Raw genomic sequence first — 20,026 nt, 5'->3', positions numbered from 1 at the left:
TTCTCGACCCCTGATGGCCACTATCACTTCAAGGTGATGCCCTTCGGCATGAAAAACGCCCCGGCCACCTTCCAGAGACTAGTGAACCAGGTGCTGGCCGGACTAGAGGAATACAGCGCCGCCTATCTAGATGACATTGCTGTGTACAGCCTTCACTGGGATGAGCACCTGACCCACCTCTGGGAGGTCCTGACGGCCCTCCGCCGGGCCGGACGCACCATCAAAGCCAGCAAGTGCCAGATAGGCCAAGGGTCCGTGACCTATCTGGGCCACCAAGTGGGGAGCGGCCAAGTGGCTCCCCTCCAACCAAAGATAGACGCCATCCGGGCCTGGGAGCCCCCGGTCACCCAGACCGCCGTCCGAGCCTTCCTGGGGCTCACTGGATATTATCGGCGATTTATAAAGGACTACGGGAGCATTGTGGGGCCCCTCACAGAACTGACCTCAAATAAACTACCACAGAAAGTGCACTGGACCCCTGCGTGCCAAACAGCCTTCGAGACTCTAAAGACTGCCATGTGCACCGCCCCTGTGCTCCAAGCCCCCGACTACAGCCGAGTGTTTGTGGTCCAAACTGACGCCTCGGAGCACGGCATCGTGGCGGTCCTGTCACAAGTTAACCCCGAAGGGGTCGACCGGCCTGTGGCCTTCATCAGCCGACGCCTGCTGGCAAGAGAACAACGGTGGAGCACCATCGAGAGGGAGGCCTTCGCCGTGGTGTGGGCCCTCAAGAAGCTCCGGCCCTACCTCTTCGGCACCCACTTCCGAGTCCAGACCGACCACCGGCCCCTGCGGTGGTTGATGCAGATGCGGGGGGAAAACCCGAAACTGCTGCGCTGGTCCATTTCGCTGCAGGGGATGGACTTCACTGTAGAACATCGCCCTGGCAACGACCACGCCAATGCTGACGGCCTGTCCATATTCTTCCGCCTCGGCGAGGAGAACCCCCAAGAAGATGGGTGACTCTCCCCTGCCTTCAGCTGGGGGGGACGCGTGTTGGACCCGGCCTCATGGCGTGGTCCTACCTCTCCCGCGCAGCGGGCCCCAGACGACATCAGCCCTCCACTCAGCCTCGGGCAGCCCCTCCAGCCCGACCCTGCATGACCACCATTGCCGGTCCGGTTACCATCCCGGATCAACACTACCGGCCTAGCTCCATCCCAGGCCCATCACGCCCGAACACGAGGCCTTCCCCGACGCCATCTTGGAACCTCCACGTCATTGGCACGTGGCCTCTGCCTAGCCCCGGCTCCAGCGAAGCCCCGACATCGAGGCGCCAGGATCCACCCAGGTGGTCGAGTAGCCACTCGACGGATTCCGGAGGAAAGGGGAGTTTCGATGGTCCCCAGCCGTCCCCGGACGCCTGGTATCGATCGCCCTCCGGCCTCCCTGGGCGCTGGCTCCACCCCCCTGCTGGGTGTCTGGACACCATCATCCCGGCCCCTCCGGCCCCCAGGCACGAGGGTCCGGACATCAAAGGACTCCAGCCCTATATCTGGGCCAGCCCCGGAGCAGGACCCCAGTTGTATCCTGGACTGGAAGCCCTGCTGACGCTGTCACGGCCGACACCAGACGAACTCATCCTTCCTGTAACCCAAAGCCATCTTGAGAGCCTGCTGGCGCTGCCGCGGCCTACCTCGCTGAGACCATCTTGAGAGCCTGCTGGCGCTGCCGCGGCCTACCTCGCTGAGACCATCTTGAGAGCCTGCTGGCGCTGCCGCGGCCTACCTCTCTGAGACCATCTTGAGAGCCTGCTGGCGCTGCCGCGGCCTACCTCGCTGAAACCATCTTGAGAGCCTGCTGGCACTGCCGCGGCCTACCTCGCTGAAACCATCTTGAGAGCCTGCTGGCGCTGCCGCGGCCTACCTCGCTGAAACCATCTTGAGAGCCTGCTGGCGCTGCCGCGGCCTAACTCGCTGAGACCATCTTGAGAGCCTGCTGGCGCTGCCGCGGCCCGACCTCTCGGAACCCCCCAGCTCGAGGATTGAGAGCTGTGCGTAGGGTATCCCTTCTTCCACCCCGGTTGAGACTGTCCCGCTACCTTACCCCCCTTTACGAGACTTTACGGATCCTCGATCTGTCTGTATATACTGCCAAGAACCAGCAACCTTTATTATCTATAAAAGCTTAAGAATTTGACCTCCTGTGTGGTGTCCATTTGTAGTGTTGTGATTACTCTGCTGTACGATCCTAGGAGAGGACCCTCACCCAGGAGGCCTCTCGGTAACGCTCGGCTACTTCTCGAAGGAGAGGTGGACCTAGGGGTGGTCAGTCAGACATCTTCTGCCTCCCCCGGGGTCGCCTTTCTAACACCCCTTCAGCCCAAATGGCAACGCAAATGTCTATTGGCAAGTCACGTCTTGTGTGGTGACTACCTTTCCCAGAGTGCATATATATATATATATATATATATAGGTATACTATATCTAAGTAAGTGGTGATTACACCACCTTACCCAGGCTGCAATTGCAGACCTGTGGTGTCAGTTTGGAAGGCTAACCAGGGGTGTCACAATACATGCTTCAGCCCCTGGTAGGCCTCTGGTGCACCTATGCCCTGGGTACTATATACAGGGGCTCACAAAAGAGACCCAGTAGCCAATCTGGTATGTACCTAAGGTACATGGAGTTCATTTTATAGCGAAAGCAGAAAGACTGGGGCCCTGAATAGCAGGATCCCAGTCCAACTAAGTCGAAAACCAGCAGAACACCAGGCAAAAAGTGGGGGTAACCATATTGTAAGATTCCACCTTCCTACAGAAGGGGTGGAGCCGAGGATGAGGACCTCCGTCTTGTCCGAGTTCACTTTTAGGCGACTGCTCTTGATCCATTCTGCGATGGCCTTCATCCCTGCATAGAAGTTGGTTCTGGCGGTGGTGGGGTCTTTGGTGGAGAGGATCAGCTGGGTGTCGTCGGCATAGGAGACTTTGTTGAGGTCGTGCGATCGGATGATGTTAGCGAGCGATGTCATGTAGACGTTGAAGAGGGTCTGGCTTAGGGATGATCCTTGGGGTACGCCGCAGGTGATATTGGTGACTTCGGATCGGAATGGAGGAAGGCGGACTCTCTGGGTTCTGTTGGTGAGGGAGGAGGTGATCCAGTCCAGGGCTTTGTCGCGGATCCCCGCGTTGTAGAGGCGTGTGCGCAGGGTGTGGTGGCAGACGTTGTGGAAGGCAGCCGAGAGGTCCAGCAGGATGAGTGCTGTGGTTTCGCCATTGTCCAGAAGGGTCCTGATGTCGTCGGTGGCGGCGAAGAGGGCGGTTTTGGTGCTGCGGTTGCTGCGGAATCCTGATTGGGACGAGTCCAGGAAGGGTCAGTTGTCTGTTGACGATCTTCTCTGAGACTTTCGCAGGGAATGGGAGCAGGGAGACGGGCCAGAAGTTTTTGAGGTCCTCTCGGTCGGCCTTGGATTTCTTGAGTAGGGCGTTGATCTCTACGTGTTTCCAGCTTTCCAGGAAGGTGGCGGTCTCGAATGAGCTGTTGAAGATCTTACGGAGTTGGGGTGCGATGATGGAGCTCGCTTTGTTGAAGATGTGGTGGGGGCAGGGGTCTGATGATGAGCCGGAGTGTATGGTGTTCATGGTCTTGATGGTATCTTCGTCGTTGACGTGGTACCAGGAGATCAGGTGGCCGGTGTGACTGGGGGGCGGTGAGTCTGGGGTGTCGACGGCTGTCAGAGGGTCTGGGTGTTGAAGCTGTCGTGGATGTCTGCGATCTTGAGGTGGAAGACGGTGGTTAGAGAGTCGCAGAGGTCTTGTGATGGCGGGATGTCTTTGGATCTGGAGCTAAGGTTGGTGAGTTCCTTCACGATATTGAAGAGCTCTTTGCTATTGTGTGCACTGTTGTCGATGTGTTCCTTGAAGGAGGTCCTTTTGGCCATTCGAATGAGTTGGTGGTGTCTGCTGCTGGCGTTCTTGAGGGCTGCATGGTTGTCTGGAGTTTGCTCTCGGCGCCATTTCTTCTCCAGCAGGTCTGCTTGGATGTCTGAAGGTTGGCGGTGAACCAGATGGCTCTTCTGTTGGTGCATATGTTTGTGGGTTTCTTGATCGGGGCGAGAGTGTTGGCACAGTCATCAATCCATTGCTTGAGGTTGCGGGCGGCTGTGTCGGTGTGGTCCGTTGGTGGGTTTCGGGCGAGGGTGGTGATTAGCTGGTCTTGGGTGACCTTGTTCAAGCTGCGGTGGGGAATCTTTGCTGGTGGTTGTGTGCGGTGGTTTTCTTGAAGGAGAAGTGGATGCAGCGGTGGTCGGTCCAGTGGAGTTCAGTGGTGTGGCTGATGGAGACGTGGCTGCTGGCGGAGAAAATGAAGTCGAGCGCGTGTCCAGCGAAGAGGGGGGGTGTTGTGACGAGCTGTTTGAGGCAGAGGTTGGTGAGGATGTCCAGTAGAGTGGTGGAGTTGCTGTTGTTGGTGTTCTCGAGGTAGAAGTTCAGGTCTCCGAGGAGGATGTAGTCTGTGGAGGCTAGGTGCGCGCTGACGGCGTCTTTGATGGAGGCCGATGAATTGTGGCCGGGGTCAGGGGGTCTGTACACAAGTATTCCTCTCAGGGTGGTGTTGGGATCGGTGTGGATCTGGAAGTGCAGGTGGTCGGTGGTGCTGAGGGTGTCTTCGGTGTTGGCCGAGATTCAGAGGGTGTTTTTGTGGACGATGGCGATTCCTCCTCCCGATCTGTTGGGGCGGTCCCTGCGGGTGATCTTGTAGCCATTCGGGATGGCTATGGCAACGTCGGGTGCCAATGAGGAGTTCATCCAGGTCTCCGTCAGGAAAGCGACGACCAGGGAGGTTGAGTCGAGTAGGTACCAGAGTTCGACGGCGTGCCTGTTGAGCAGTATGCATCTGAGGTGGTTGTGGTCTGCTTTGGTGGGGTGTGCAGGACGAGCTGGTGTGAGCTGGCAGGTGTAGCTGCAGTTTCGGCAGGTGAAGTGTCAGTGGGTGAGCTTCTGGGTGGCCTGGAAGCAGGTGGATGATCGACTGGCATTGAGTGCGCAGAGGGTGTTGGCGTCGTAGCAACGTCTGGCGCTTTGGAGCTCGCGGGGACCAGGGGGTCCGGTGCAGGGCACGGTCCAGGAGCAGACGGGCTTGCATTAGGCGCACCTTTGGCGCACCAGCGGTGCGACCTCGCAGCAGTCGGCATATGTAGGGGAGGGGGGCGGGGCAGCGGAAGGGAGGCCGGAGTGAGCTCGTCGGGGGGTGGGCCGCAGGGGCAGCAGCGGCGGGAAAAAGGAGAGAGTGGGTGGAGGCAAATCAGGGGGTATGGGGAATGAAAAACAACAGCAAAACAATCACAACAAGTAACACAGGAGAACAAAAAAGGCAAAAACTATCAGGTAAACAATCAGGAAAAAAGAACCACAGACGCCAGAGGACCTGCGGCGCAGTCACGGCAGCCGGCTCGAACCCAGCCGGGAGGGAGCACAGAGCTGCGGGCAGCCGATCAGGTGGACCTGCTGGGGAGAGTGCTGGCAGTGGCCCAGGAGGTCAAGGAGTCACACGCGCCCACCCGCAGCGGTAGGCATATGTAGGGGAGGGGGCGGGAGCGGCGGGAGCAGCGGAAGGGAGGCGGGAGCAGGCTCGGTTGGGGGCAGGGGCAGCAGCAGAGGGAAAAAGGAGAGAGTGGGTGGCGGCAAATCAGGGGGCACGGGGCATGAAAAACAACAGCAACACATTCACAACAAGTAACTAGGAGAACAAAAAAGGCAAAAACATTCAGGTAAACAATCAGGAAAAAAGAACCCCAGGTGCATGAGGACCTGCGGCACAGTCACGGCAGCCGGCTCGATCCCAGCCGGAAGGGAGCACAGAGCCAATTGGGTGGAGCTGCTGGGGAGAGTGCTGGCCCTGGCCCAGGAGGTCAAGGAGTCAGGAGTTATCAGAGAACCAGAATGGTGTACGTGAGCCACTTTGCTGCAAGTGTAAAGAAACCTCTTTTAAAAAAAGTTAGATTATGTTACAATTTTAAAGTTAAAAGGGTCTTTATGAAGGGGTACGAGCAGACTTTTAGCGACAAGATATATATAGTTGAAAGTGTGGAGCTTACAGAGGGTGTATATATTTACAGGTTAAAGGACTACGACGGGGAAGTGGTGTCAGAAGTCTTTTACAAGGAGGAGTTCCAAAAGGTACCTGACGAACCGCACAGGGTGTACCGGATTGAAAAGATTCTGAAAAGGAAAGGTAAGCGGGCTAACAGGCAGGTCTTTGTCAAATGGAGATGGCGGCCCGATCCCTGCAGGGTGTGTGAATATGGGGAGGACTAACTGCAGACATCAAGATGGAGAGAGTGCTCTTTTACATTACCCTATCATCCAACACCTTTAAGAAGAGTTTCTGACGTCTGCCTCACCCAAAGTGGAGTTGCTCGGCACACCCGCCCATTCCGCATGATCAAGATACTGGACATCCTCCTATTCATCTTTACACGTTGCTCGGCGCACCCGCCTTCTGCACTTACAAGACATTGGACATCCTCCTATTAATCTTCACATGCTTTATTGATTTTCCCCAACTGCATACCCGCCGTTTACCAGCATACGTCTTTTGAGATCCATACTTTTTCGTAAGGCTTGACAACACCCCTGCGTTTCCATATTCTCAACCCATCCACATCACCAACAGTCCGGGTCTACGCTTTTTGAACCCAACCGAGGCTTCCCTCGCCTTCGTGCCTCCATACAAGGGACACCCGCATCTACCCCCTACTCACGTTGGCCGGCGCCTATTCCGGTTTTGGCTGCGTGATTTCTCGTCTTTCAAACACTGAGCCACAGCCCTGAAGAGTCACGGGATACCTCCCTCGTATGACGAAACACGTGTCGGCTGGTTGTTTCTTTTTTTTGTTTCTCGAATAAATACTTTTGAAAGATTACTCTGATGTCGACCACTAGAATTGTGACTATAGGAGACATTTCTACCAGTGAGATATCCTCTTAAACGTGTGCCCGGGACCTTGTTCACCTTTAAGAACATGTTCCCTGACAATCTTATTTCTAATTACACTGTGAAAATGGCTAAATCTGTGGATCTGAAAGGGAACCAGGTGGTAGCACTAACAGAAAAGAGTACCCAGGAACATGGAATACATTAACAGAGCTCAATGCTACATTTAACATAAAGCATCAGGGGTGTGGAATTTAATAAAATATCTACTTGTCGATTAAGCAGGTTGCTTCATAAATCTACTTGTCCTGTTACAAAATCCACTTGCCCTATTGGTGTCATGTAGTGCAGCGACAAATTGTGGCAGCTATCTCATTATATAGGAGCTCTGATATAGCCCCTCTGATTATGCCAGGGCTCATACCGTAGTAGTGTTTGAATACTTGCAATCCCCATATGTTACCATGTTTCCTCAGATCTACATACTGGGGATGAATGCAGTGGTAAGCAATATTTCCAGGGTTAGAGTGTCCTTTTGAATCTGTGCAAACCTACTAACTTGCATGTTTTTAGGGTTTTCAACAACTCTTCTCTAATCTTTTCCCATCGTGAGAATTGTTGGAAATTTACTTTTGTCAATGGCAGACGTAAACCTTCTTCTAGAGTTGGGGAAAAAAAGTTGTTGGGGGGAAAGTGAACATGTAATCACTCAGATTTTCGCATGAGCACAACTACACGTTTTTTTTAATGCTAAAATGCAGTTCACACATTTTTTCGAGAAGTACTATTTCTTGTCCTCCTTCTGTAAATGCTTGGGAATTCACGAAAGCTGTATAGCTGCACCTAATGCAAGGACGTATACCATAGCTGCACTTTTGAGACTTTCTTTAATAATTGGGCCCCTAATTTGGTCTAGAGTTGACCATGACCTTTTGTGCTTATTAAAATTCTGTGTCTCTCTGTATCTGCTGGCTTAACTGTGAGTGACAGCATTCTGCTCTTTCACAAGGAGCAAATCGACACAAAGTCGTTTTGTGCAATGCCAGTAACTACTGTGGCAGTTTGTGCTTTTTGAGGCCAAAAAACTATTGTTGCCGATGTTTGTTATAATAGTGAGGGCCCAGCAGCTCCCACACCAATAAGGTTTTACAAAAAACATGCCAAATAAGTCACACATTGACAAAACTAAAAAGCTGACCATAAATTTCAGACCTACTAGTTACACTGATTTCCCATTATGAATATTTTTGGGAAATACTAGCATGCATCAACACGTTACTAAATGATGCTGCAAAGAAATGGTACCTGAAATGTTACAGTAGTTTAGCAAAAAACATTTTTTCCTGCTTTCATTTTTTATGAACATTTTATTTTGAAAGCAAAGAATCATTAATCTTGCTTTTAGACTTCTGCAGATATTTGCATCAAATCAGAGAGCCTTTTGGGAGCAGTATACATAGCATCATACTGCCAAATTTTGAAAACATGTGAACACATTTTTATATTCAATACACTGTCAGTAGTGCAGTCAGAGCATACAACATTTACTTAAAGCACTCACCCTAATAATAAAGGCTTTCAATTAATTAACCATAAATACAAGTTGGAAGAGCATTAACATATGGGCAAAAAATATTACCTTCATTGCAGACAGTGCCCTTCCCTGATCCATAATGTGGTACTGCAAACTGGCAGCAAAAAGGTTGTGCTGCAGGGCGTTAGGCCTACTTGTCCCAAGGAAAAATACACATGAAAACTTGTTGCCCTTGACCCCAAACAATATGTGCTGGGCATCGGGCCATAGGAGTGAGCAGGACCCTTTAAGCATCCAAGCTTGCTTTCAACATGGTTATTACCCAGCCGTCAAAACTGTTGTCAACACCATCAACAAATCCATAGTCAACATTGAAATGTATTCCAATATTCATCTAGTGCTAGGTAACATTAGAAGGAAGGTGTTTCTTAAAGCTCCAATACGTGACACAATCTTTAACTGTACAGGTAAATTAAGAAGTGTTTTAGGCACTGCACAACATATAAAAAGCCAGGTCGAGCCGGAACCTATGTGCCCGATATTATTAGGGAGTTCTATACACTCTACTTGTATGGCCATATTGTAGAGGCACAGAGGATTTGCGATAGTTATTCACCACTATTAAGAGGGGTCAAGGTGAAGGGTGAAAATAATACGATGGTTAATATTCAATTTAAAAGCCTGATTGCGTAGCAATTTCTAAAAAACACTTTGACACTATTTCAATCATGATCTTCAATGATCCAGTCCTTTAAATATGGGAAAGTTATTGTTCAGCTTCAGAGTTAGAACTGTTTCCTCTAAAACTCACTTAGACCAGCATCAAAACTAGTTTTTTCATGGAAGTATCGCCTCTAGCCGCTTGGGGGCCGTTGGCGCCCATAGTGTTTTTTGTGTCATTGTCCTCGAATATTATTAAAAGCTGGACTGGTATATGATGCCCACTAATGTAAGTAGGCACCGTGCACCAGTCCAGACAACCCTTCTGGTGATTTAAGAGGTCTCAGACAACCTTAGAAAGCTATCCAAGTGGTAGCTGTGAAGAGCAGCCTTTTGGCTTAGTCTTGAAGGAGTGTAAAGCAGCTTCTTTTACCACGATGCAATCATAGTATAGATAAAATGAAAAAGCACACAAAGTATTTATAAAAATAAGTATTTATTATATAATACGATCTAGTATGTTACAGTATCTCCTACACAGAGATAGAAACAAAGCACAAAATACTTAAACAAAGAAATCACAGTAAATAGAACTAATACACAGCGGGCCCCAGGCTGGGACTAAACCATATACTAAGAAAGTGGTAAAAGAACCACGACCCGAGTCAGGGCAATGTCAGGAGGACGTAGAATTGCTGGGGACCCACAGAACCACCCAAGGTAAGTAGATAAGGACCCCAGGGGGAGCGTGTGCAATGTGTGAACACGAATGTGTGCTCTGTACAAGTCTATGTGCAAGTTGGGGTTGGAATTTCAAAGGTTAGGGACCCTTCCCAGAGGAACCTGAAGAAACCCCATGGAAGACAGAAGGTTGGAGAGCCACCCACCCGTGGATACCATGGTACCCAAGTTATCTATCCCAGTAGAGCCGGGTGCATAGGTGTGAAGTGGCATCAGAAACCGCAGTCGAACCCAACTGAGGACTTAAGGAAAGTGCCGCTGCTGAAAAAGGAGAAAGTGTCCAGAGGAATCCAGAAGTGAATTCTTGAAGAGGAGTACCTGAAAGCAGAGGGGACAGTGTCTATGTCACTCAGGGGTGACCAGTAGACTTGGAAGATGGGTGCCCTCCGATGTCGGGTGCTTCAGGTAAGATGACGGTGACCTTGACTCTGCAGGTGCGAGGACCAGGCAACACTAAGGACAACTAGGACCCGGATACGAGCTGTCCCACGAAGGATGTTCAGTGCTGAGGGGTCAGTGTCCGGCAGGAGCACCAACAAGCCTTAGCAAATGCAACCCATGCAGGGAAAGGTCCTGTCCTGGAGACTCACCACAATCAGGGGAGCCCAAGGAAAAACAAAGGTGACCCTCAAATGGACCCACAGGCTGAAGGCACAGGAGTCGCAAGAGGACCTCAAGCAGCGCACCGAAAGATGCAGGCCACGATGCACATGATGGGGTGTTGTCGAATATTCTGGTCACTGGAGGTGATCGAGGATGGGGCTACTTGGAACCCGAAGCTCAACAAGCCTTTGCAGCTGCAAAGGAGACGCAGTACCCAGGGGTTCGGTTATTGAAACCCTCAAGAGGACTACTGGCCTCAAACTTGGTAAGAGGGTAGAGCAGGCCACGGGAGCTGAGGAAAACCACCACCTGTGTTACAGAGCCCACGGAGTACGAAGGAGCTTGGATTCTGTAGACCGGTCGACTTAGTTGCGGTGCTTCCAAATGCAGGGGAGTAACTCCTTCACTCCAAGGGAGATTACTTCGGTAGTCCTTGATCATTCACAGGCTTCGAAGGTTCCTGTATGATGCACAGACGATGCAGCAGACTGGAAGGGAGACGTAGTCAGGCCCAAACGAAGTCCAGTGAGTGCCCAGATGGTAGAGGTGAAGTGGTTTCAGTTCTGAATCTTATCCCACAACGAATCTGGGGACCTACACCCTGGTAAGCCCTTAGGTACCCTAGGGAAAGGGTTGGGAAGATTCAGGGGAGGGTCTGGACAGGGGCGAGGAAACTCCCATGTCCTTTGTCCAGAATCACGCCAGAGCAGGAGCCAACGGCTCCCAGGTTTGATTTAAACTATACTATGCACAGGGACACCAAATGTGCATCTCATGCAGACTTTCAGGCGCCGGAAAGCGCCCCCACCGAGCCCTAATACACTAAATCCTGTCTGAAAGGTGGTCACACCTCCTTGTGACAGAATGCCTATTGTTCTGCCTTCCCCTGCTTGAGCTTGGCTCAGCAGCAGGAGGGCAGAAATGTGTCTGGTCGGCAGCAACCATTTTGTGCTGTCCGGGACTAGAAGGCTGGTACCAGGAACACTGAGAGCCTAACGTAGGGCTCTTCCAGTGCTTGGAATCATACATCCCACACTGTTTATGGTGTGGGGGGTATGATTCCAACATGTTTGATACCAAACATGATAGGATTCGTTGCAGCCATTTTCGAGATGGTCATCGCGCGATTACGCGGTGCCTCTATATAGTATATGGCTGCGTTACTGACAACCCGGTAGAATGGACTCCGTAGGCTGTAAGGGTGTCCTACTCATGCATGGGCACCCTCTCACTTAGAACCAAGCACCCTCCCCTCAGGATTGTAAAGGCCTGCTATAGGGGTGACTTGTAGGTTTCAAGTGCAGTGACCCTTAGATATAGTAAGCCTATATCTTTAGTAAGGGTGCAAGCACCAACTTACACAGGCTGCAATGGCAGGCCTGAAGTTCCATTTTGAATGGTGTCTCAGGGGTGGCATAATACATGCTTCAGCCCATGGGAGACCTCTGGTGCACCTATGCCCTGGGTAGATGGGTACCATATACTATGGAAAAGCAAGGGTACCCCAGTATCCAATGTGGGCTGTACCGAAGTACTGAACACAACAGTTTAGGGAGAAATCAGATATATTGGGGTCCTGATTAGCAGGGTCCCAATCAGACTAGTCAAAAATAGCATCACATCAAGCAAAAAGTGGGGGTAACCATTAGAATCCTACTTTCCCAAAGATATGTAACTGGATCTCAACAACACACTGCAGCATTTAGTATTTAAAATCATAAAAGCGGATGGTTCCAACATAGCGAACAACGTTAAAAGTCTAAATCTGGCACATTCACCCCGAAGTGCTAAGTATGAAGGCCATGTTTTAAGCTGGTACTCTTCAAAATATATTTACGTTTTAGAGGGTGTTCTCTTCTTCTTGGAAGCTTTCTTCCGTCTTATGGTTCTTCTTTTGTGAGAGCTTTTTGAAGAGCGCAATCTCTTTTGATAGGGACCAGGTGGCCCCCTGCGCTTCGAAACCCTATGCTACCTTTTAATACTTGTGCACGGCTTGTACACCAGACTGGCTCCTTCTTGGGGTTGTTTTTTCATGCGCTCTGCAACAGCGGATGTCACAGAACCCACTACATCATGGCCAATGTTCGTAGCTACCACTTTAACATGGGGTTTTGCAATTTAATAGCCTCTTCTCAATAAAGGCATAGCTCTACTAAACAAACTACGAAGAAACCTCCCAAACCAGCGCCTTACGTAACATATGCCCCTTGAAAGTATGGCGGCCCTCTATATATGGCCTGGTTTCATTAATAGTCCCTGTACTTAGGGGGGTTGCCCTATGTTTTCATGATCACCATGATGCCTTCCTAATAGTCGCCGGCATGGTCTCAAATGAAGTCTAACAATAACTTTCCCATATTTAAAGGAAACCGGCTCACACTGATTTCAAAGATCATGATTGAAGTAGCATCAAAATGTTTTTTAGAAATGGCTAGGTAGTCGGGCTTGTTAAATTGAATATTAGCCATATTATTATGTTCATCCTTCACCTGGACCCATCTTTCCAGCGGTGAATAACTATCACAGTTCCTCTGCGCCTCTACAATATTGCTATACACGTTGAGTGTATAGAACCACCAGTTAATACCGGGGCATGGAGGATCCGGCTTGACCTGGCTTTTTATATGTTGTACAGTACCTAAAAACTTTCTTCATTTACCCGTACAGTTAACCGTTGTATCAGGATTTGGAGCTTTAAGAAACACCTTCCTTCTAACGTTATCTAGCACTAGATGAATATTCAAATACGTTTCAATGTTGGCTATGAACTTGTTGATGACATTAACAACCATTGCGACAGTAGGGTAATAACCGTGTGGAAAACCGGTGTGGCTCATCAAAGGGTCCTGTTCACACTTTATGTTAAATTTAGCATTGAGCTTTGTAAATCTATTCCATGTTCATGGGTATTGGGTAGGGCGACCTCCCGGTGCTTTTTCTGATCTACAGAGTTAGCCATTTTCACATTGTAATGAGAAATGTGATTGTCGGGGAACATGTCCTTAGAGGCATATGATGGTGTGTAATGTAAAAGGGCAAAGTCTCAAACTTGATGTCTGCGATGAGATCTACCCTTACTCACACACCCTGCAGGGATCTGGCCAGCATCCAACTTCGGGCCACCCCCTCCTTTTGGCGAAGGCATGCCTGTTAGCCTGTCTACCTTAGCTTTTCAGAAACTGTTCAACCCAGTAGACCCAGTGCAGAACGTCAGGAACCTTTTGTAACTCCTCCTTGTAAAAGACACCCAACACCATTTCCCCGTTGTAGACCTTTAACTTGTAAATATATACCCCTCTTTAAGCCCCACACTTTCTACTATAAATGACTCGTCGCTAAAAGTCTGCTGGTACCCCTTTGTAAAGACACCTTTTAACTTTGAAATCCTATCATAACCACCTATTTTTTAAAAGAGGTTTCTTTACCTTTGCAGCGAAGCGGCTCTCGTACACCATTCTACACACTATTATGGAATTATCCGGCGTTACTTCTGAGGAGGACATTTTGATCATTCTGGGAAAACTGGCATTATAAACATCTATAGAAGCCTTTAAAACATCAACGTATCGGTAGATGTTGTAGGCTGTGAAATATCTCCACATCTTAGACTTTAAAGTTCTCTTAAAACGCTCTTCAACAGCTGCTTTTACCTTTGTGTGCATTACAAAATAGTGATCAGTGTGTTGTTTTAATAATTTCTGGAAAGATTTGTTTAAAAATTATTTTCCAGCCTCCGTTTGTAGTTTTTGAGGGGGTTGACCTTTGCTGAAGATGGCTTTAACCCCTTCCACGCTCATGACGAGCTGGGCTCGTCATGAGATAGCCTCCTCGCACGCTCATGACGAGCCCAGCTCGTCATGTAAAGTGCGGTTTTAAAAAACTCAGCTCAGGAGCGGAATTTCGCTAGCGCGCATGCGGTTATAGGCCTCTGTGGCACTAGTCCCACTTGTATCACTTCTACAAAGGCGTACTTGGACAATACGTCTATTATACTTAATATATATTGCGCTCCGTTATTGTGCTTTGCGAGATCTTGATGACCGATTATGTCTGCCTGCGATTGAGGATCTATTTGCGCATTAAAGATGGTTGGTCTCCTCCTAAAACACTTCCTGGCTGGCTTGTGGAGTGAATACGCCTCTTCCCCAGATAACCAGGTACTTCACCTGAATACTGTTTACTAGTTCCTTTTCAATTCAAGCCCTTCTACACAGAGCTTTGGCGCTTCCGAAGCTTACGACCCCTCTTATATCGTAATAAAGCTTTCTTGATGTGTCCCCAGACATGTTACCCCTCGCACACATGAAATAAAAAACACTTGTTTAGTGTAAGGGCATTTTATTAAAAATAAAGAACGTTAGCAAAACATAAACAAGGCACTTTACAATTTCGTAGTACACATCTGATTGCCGTTGTTGTACAGTTTGCTTCTTTTTTCATCATGTTTACATACTATGACACATGCTACATACATTACTAGGGGCTCTGCAGCTAATCTGCCACAGCTTCACAAGTGTTGATATTTTTATAGATATACACTCAATGGCTCTAGACAGGACCTCCCGATCACCCCTCCTATAACTTTGTACACTCAGTATACTGACGTCATTCAAAGGTTTGTACAGTTCTAGACTGAACAATACAAAACCTTTATTTCTGAAATAATCACAGGTCAGAAGCTCCAAAGTGCTCCGTAAGCTGGCCGTCTGCGATAGTCTTAACTCACACATACGGCATTTGTACACACTCCACTATTCATGGGTTGTAGGTAGCCATGCGTTGATACAGCATTTGGCTATACGCTCAACATTTTCACACTGCATCTCTGTGTGAGCTTCACAAAGCTTCAGATGACGCAGAGTTCCAGGTTGTATTTTAGCTATTATTTCTTTAAGCAACACATATACCAATCGGGCAATACATATGTATCCTAGGTGTAACTCACAGGCATCTGGTGCCGCAACATTCTGATGTTCGTCCTAAAAGTGGGAAAGTATGTAACGTTAAATACCAAAGTGATGTTCCCCTAACGTGGACTGATCATTTGTTTTAAAACAGTGTTCGTGGGGCAGAAGAGCAGCTGCTTCAATTTTTGAAATAAATATCACACATACGTCTTACTGTGACCCTTTCGATCAGCCTTCTATCAAAATACGTACACAACCTTAGCATGCAACCCAGTTTTGAGCTCGGTTCCCTCGAGTATCGGACCTCTTTGAATGCGCTGGACAAGACCATCACCAAATCAGGGTGGACATATTTATTTTTGTCGGACAGCCCATACACCACCCTTAACAGTTTAAATACCTTGTTTGGGTCTAACAAACTACATGTATGCCTAATTGTTTCTGCTGTATGTGAGTTGTATAGACACTTGTGAGCCTCCTACTGCAGATCATTGATTTTATTACTGTAACAACTGTTATAATAGTCAAGTTTGCCACATGTGTTCACAACTGTCGCAGCAAAACCTTTAACAGGCCATATGGCATCATATGGGATGCCTGGAGCCTCCTTTTCAAAATAGGAGCTATTATAGGTACAAATACATTTCTCACAAGGCTCTTTTTTTTGGCTTGTGGAACTTTCAGTCTGTTTTGAACAACATAAGCAGATAAAATGTACGGCGTTAACCTTTGACGATGGCCCCTCTACCACGGCTCTTTTTACTGATGGGTTCTACAGTTCAAAAAAGAAAGAAAGCCAAACAATTAGTTTCCAAAAGATATAGCTGTATATACAGTAAGTGTCGATAACGATTTTTACTAACCTCTGCATTCTCGTGGGACTCGGCGTTGGCTCTGAAATCATGAGAGTTGCAAAGGTACATAGATGCATAAACTGATTCAGACTCTGTGCTTGGGTGTTTTACGATGACAGTCTCAGGACCCACTTCCTCCAGAAACCCCATATCTTCATAGACCGGTGAGTTAGGAGCTGCTATAGATTCTTTACCATCTTACGTGTCGATGAAATTGTGTCCAACATTTACTTTGTTACTTAAAGTTTTGTGGCCGCTCCTGGCTCCCTTAATAGGAGATATCAGTTGAGGCAGATTCTTGAGGCTGACCGCATCCATTCGAAGGCAGAGGTACTCGTGAAAACCCGTAAAGTCGTAACCCCCATCTTTAGGAGCTCCCTATTGTGCGTTCCTGTCCAATACCGCGGGTGTTAGGCTACGATGATATTTATCAATAGTGGCCTGGCTGCCAACCAAGGGGTCCATTTGATGAGGGGGCTGTATCTCTTCTTCTTGACAAGGTGCTCTCTTTCTGTAGAACAGCTCATGGTTGTTGCACAGCCCGCTTAAAAGCTTCTTATATGTATTATAGATACCCCCCAAAAGAGGCATACACCTCTACATCACTTCAGAGTCACCTGGTCTCAAAGGCTTCGGGTTGTCTGAGGGCTCCAGCATAGTCCCACTCCAACTGTAGGAGCTTGAACACGTGTCTACCACATAACCGTGATAATGTCACAACATACGTGATCCCAATCCTAGGGCACATGACACCTACGTCAGTTCTGTGGAGGGCACCCAAGGGACCGAAAGTCCAGTCAATGATTACGTCACTTACGGGGCGGGCCACCCTTCACTTTTTGGATGATATAAGGTATCCCGGTATACTACTAACACATCATTTCTAGCTACCCCCCTAATTACACTTTTTTCACCAGTGGTGTCAGTTAAGTGTGGGGGGGGCAAGAGGGCAAGCCAGGATGTGGGTAAGCCATTCTCCTGCAACAAGAAGAGGTAGTCATAAACCCTTCCTGGATAAATTAATGCTCGAATGAATGAGCCCTTACATACACAGAAGACTTATGTAAAACCTCTCTTGACAGTAGAATGCCATATTACCTATGCAGTGTCAAAAAGAGAATTTATATGTATTTATTTACTTATTTATATATATCATCTGGAATCCTAATGGTCGGATGTCTTTAATTCATTTTTTAAGATCTTTAAGAGTCACAAGCCCAATATCAGATAGAAGAGGAGGAGAGGTGGAATTCGCTTACTGACTGTTATAGGGATTATATAGAGTATGTATATCAAAAGAACTTGAAAAAATTCTGACCAGGTAATTTCTTGCACCATTTTAACCTAGCTAGCATTTGCACTAGTCCAGGGAAAAATCCCTGTATGCCACACTACTTATGTATTGTTACTGAGACATGCATGGCCAAATTGTACTTGTGAATAACAATAAGTTGAAGAAAATGTCTAACAATGCAGTTTTGTCACATGAGGCAGACAAAACACAAATCCTGCAAACAATCAGCAACTTTTTCTGTGCTAAATATGCCTTTAGTGTGTCAACAACCATGTATATGAAATTACTAATAGTTAGAAACCCAGCTATGGTAAGGTAACTGATAGGCTGGATCTAGAAATGGTATTGGGCAGGAATGGAATGCTAGGTACATTTAGATGAGCATGCAGGGAACTCAGCCCTAAGAAACTTGTGCGTCAATAATACTACTGAATGGACAAGGCAAACATTTTTGACTGAAGTGAAAAATCCATTCTGCTGTGGCACTCTGTAGGTTTCACTGTTTATATGAAGGATATCAATTACGACTGGTGAAAAACTGAAAGATGCTTAAAAGAAAAGCTCTGGCAGAAAGGCTTTTTCTAAACCGAGAGATAAAGAAGATGCTTCGGTGTTGATGAAGGTATGCTGCTCAGTAGTACATTATGTAGACAGTAGGGTGTGGGAGCTCTTTAAGTAATTAGTGCTGTACAACTGTGTTGATGCTGGGCCGTTTTGTCAGGGACTTGCCTCTCAGAAGTTACCAATAGATCAATGCACGGCCAGTATCACAGACCATGAATATAGGCTGAGCCACCCAACTTACCCACAGTCTTTTTTATGATTTTGTAGGTGTCACACCAGAGGGCTTGTGGTTATCACCTCTGCCAACCTGAGAGATAACTGCCCACCATATGTAGATATACCTACATGCCTGGCAGGGATCTTGCTGCTACAAGGGGATACACTGCCACAGTGCTAGCCTTCACAGCAGTAATTTGCCGGCAAAGGAACAATGTTTAAAGTACCTGTCTGGCTAACGTTTTGTTCTAAGAAAACAGACTCCCAAAGCAGTAGTTTATTTTGTCTAAATAAAAATTAAAAGGGCCCGATAAACAGAGACCCTATTCACCTGTGTGGGTGCTGTTTCACATGTTCCCTTGCCATTTCCACTACACCTCACATGCTAGACTCTCGGTGTAAGTCCTGTATTCAAAAGGGTGGGATGACCATCACTGTGACCCGCTATCAGCGACAGAGCCAGTGGAGGTTTCACCAATGATAATTAAGTGGTTCCCTCTATAGTGTGGTGATCAACACTAGCACTAAGACTCTGCGTTGTGCTGAAACACCAGGGCAACAGAAAAGAGGTCATACAAGGAGGGGCGTAGTTCAGGGGAAGTGAAGAAATGGGTGAGGAGTTCAGTTAGTGAATAAAGTTTGGTTAAGCAGCAACCCTGTGAACGTGTCCTCCTTTCCGGGATACAACATTCCTCAACCCCACAGCTGGTGATGAGGGGAAACATGCCCAAGACCAGCCGCTCCTTTACCCGACCCTGCAAAAGCTGCCCGTGCATCATTGACATTGCTGATCTCCTGTGGCTGGCGCATATGCTCTAATACGTTTCAGCAGTGGCTGTGTGAGAACCTACAGAGCGGCGCAGTCTCACGCACCTGCTGCCATTGCTGCGGCATCTGATGATCCTCTACGGATGCCTCATGTTTTCCCGCCCTAGTCTGACAGCATCTACTAGCGCAGTTTGCGAGACTTTAAGCGCCTCAGTCCCATGGGCCTACCCCTTACTCACCCACCAACTTGTAGACTCTGGTGAGTGTCGAACTAAGCTCCAACTAAACAGTACCAGTCCCTACAAGTCTCATACAGTACCTGCCACCAACAGCCATTTGACAGCAATAACCCACACAAGTGGCCCAGAGCACCTTTCACCAGAAATATCCTACCTGTCACTAACAGCGCTTCGAGTGCCTCACAGCAGACGTTTGTAGGGCATCTCAATTGGCACAGGCCATAGGGCAGTCATGGGAGAGCAGCTTCAGCTCCATCAACTGATGCAAATAAACAACGCCCGCACAGAGCACCTCAAACAGCCCACTGTAGGATTTTCTACTGCCACATAGACCAGCCCGCCCAAGGTTGCCTCCACTCACGATCTCTCCATCCTAAGCTCTACTCTCGACTCCATTCAAAACTGGATGTCAATTCATCAACTGATTCTGAATCCCTCCAAAACTGAATTCCTCCTCCTCTCCTCCTCACTCTCTCCTCCCCCGGTTCAATCATGGATGGATCAGATGAATCTACTTAACAATAAATCCATCATTGTCGACAGCGCAAAATCCCTTGGCGTCATACTCGACAAAAAACTCAATCTAATTTCCCACATCAATTCCATTGCAAAGTCTGCTCGATACCAACTGCGCCTTCTTCGGGGAATTCATCGCTTTTTCCCAGAGCAGGACCTAAAAACCCTGGTGCAATCGCTGGTCCTCTCCAGACTGGACCACTGCAATTCTCTTCTTACTGGCCTCCCCAAATCCCTTTTGTCCCCCCTTAGATCTGT

General features: G+C 48.3%; 1 protein-coding gene and 1 pseudogene across 3 annotated transcripts in view; both read right to left on the bottom strand.

Moving 5' to 3' along the window:
* The window catches only part of LOC144768564 (sulfotransferase 1C2-like), a 789,435-nt gene that overhangs the window by 398,683 nt on the left and 370,726 nt on the right, over positions 1 to 20,026 (bottom strand). The window lies entirely within an intron of this gene.
* LOC144767013 (uncharacterized) overlaps positions 15,496 to 20,026 on the bottom strand; it is a 28,081-nt pseudogene continuing 23,550 nt past the window's right edge.

The sequence above is a fragment of the Lissotriton helveticus genome, chromosome 7 (genome assembly GCF_964261635.1).
Source record: "Lissotriton helveticus chromosome 7, aLisHel1.1, whole genome shotgun sequence".
NCBI lineage: Eukaryota > Metazoa > Chordata > Amphibia > Caudata > Salamandridae > Lissotriton > Lissotriton helveticus.
This window is presented reverse-complemented; position numbering and strand designations above follow the sequence as displayed.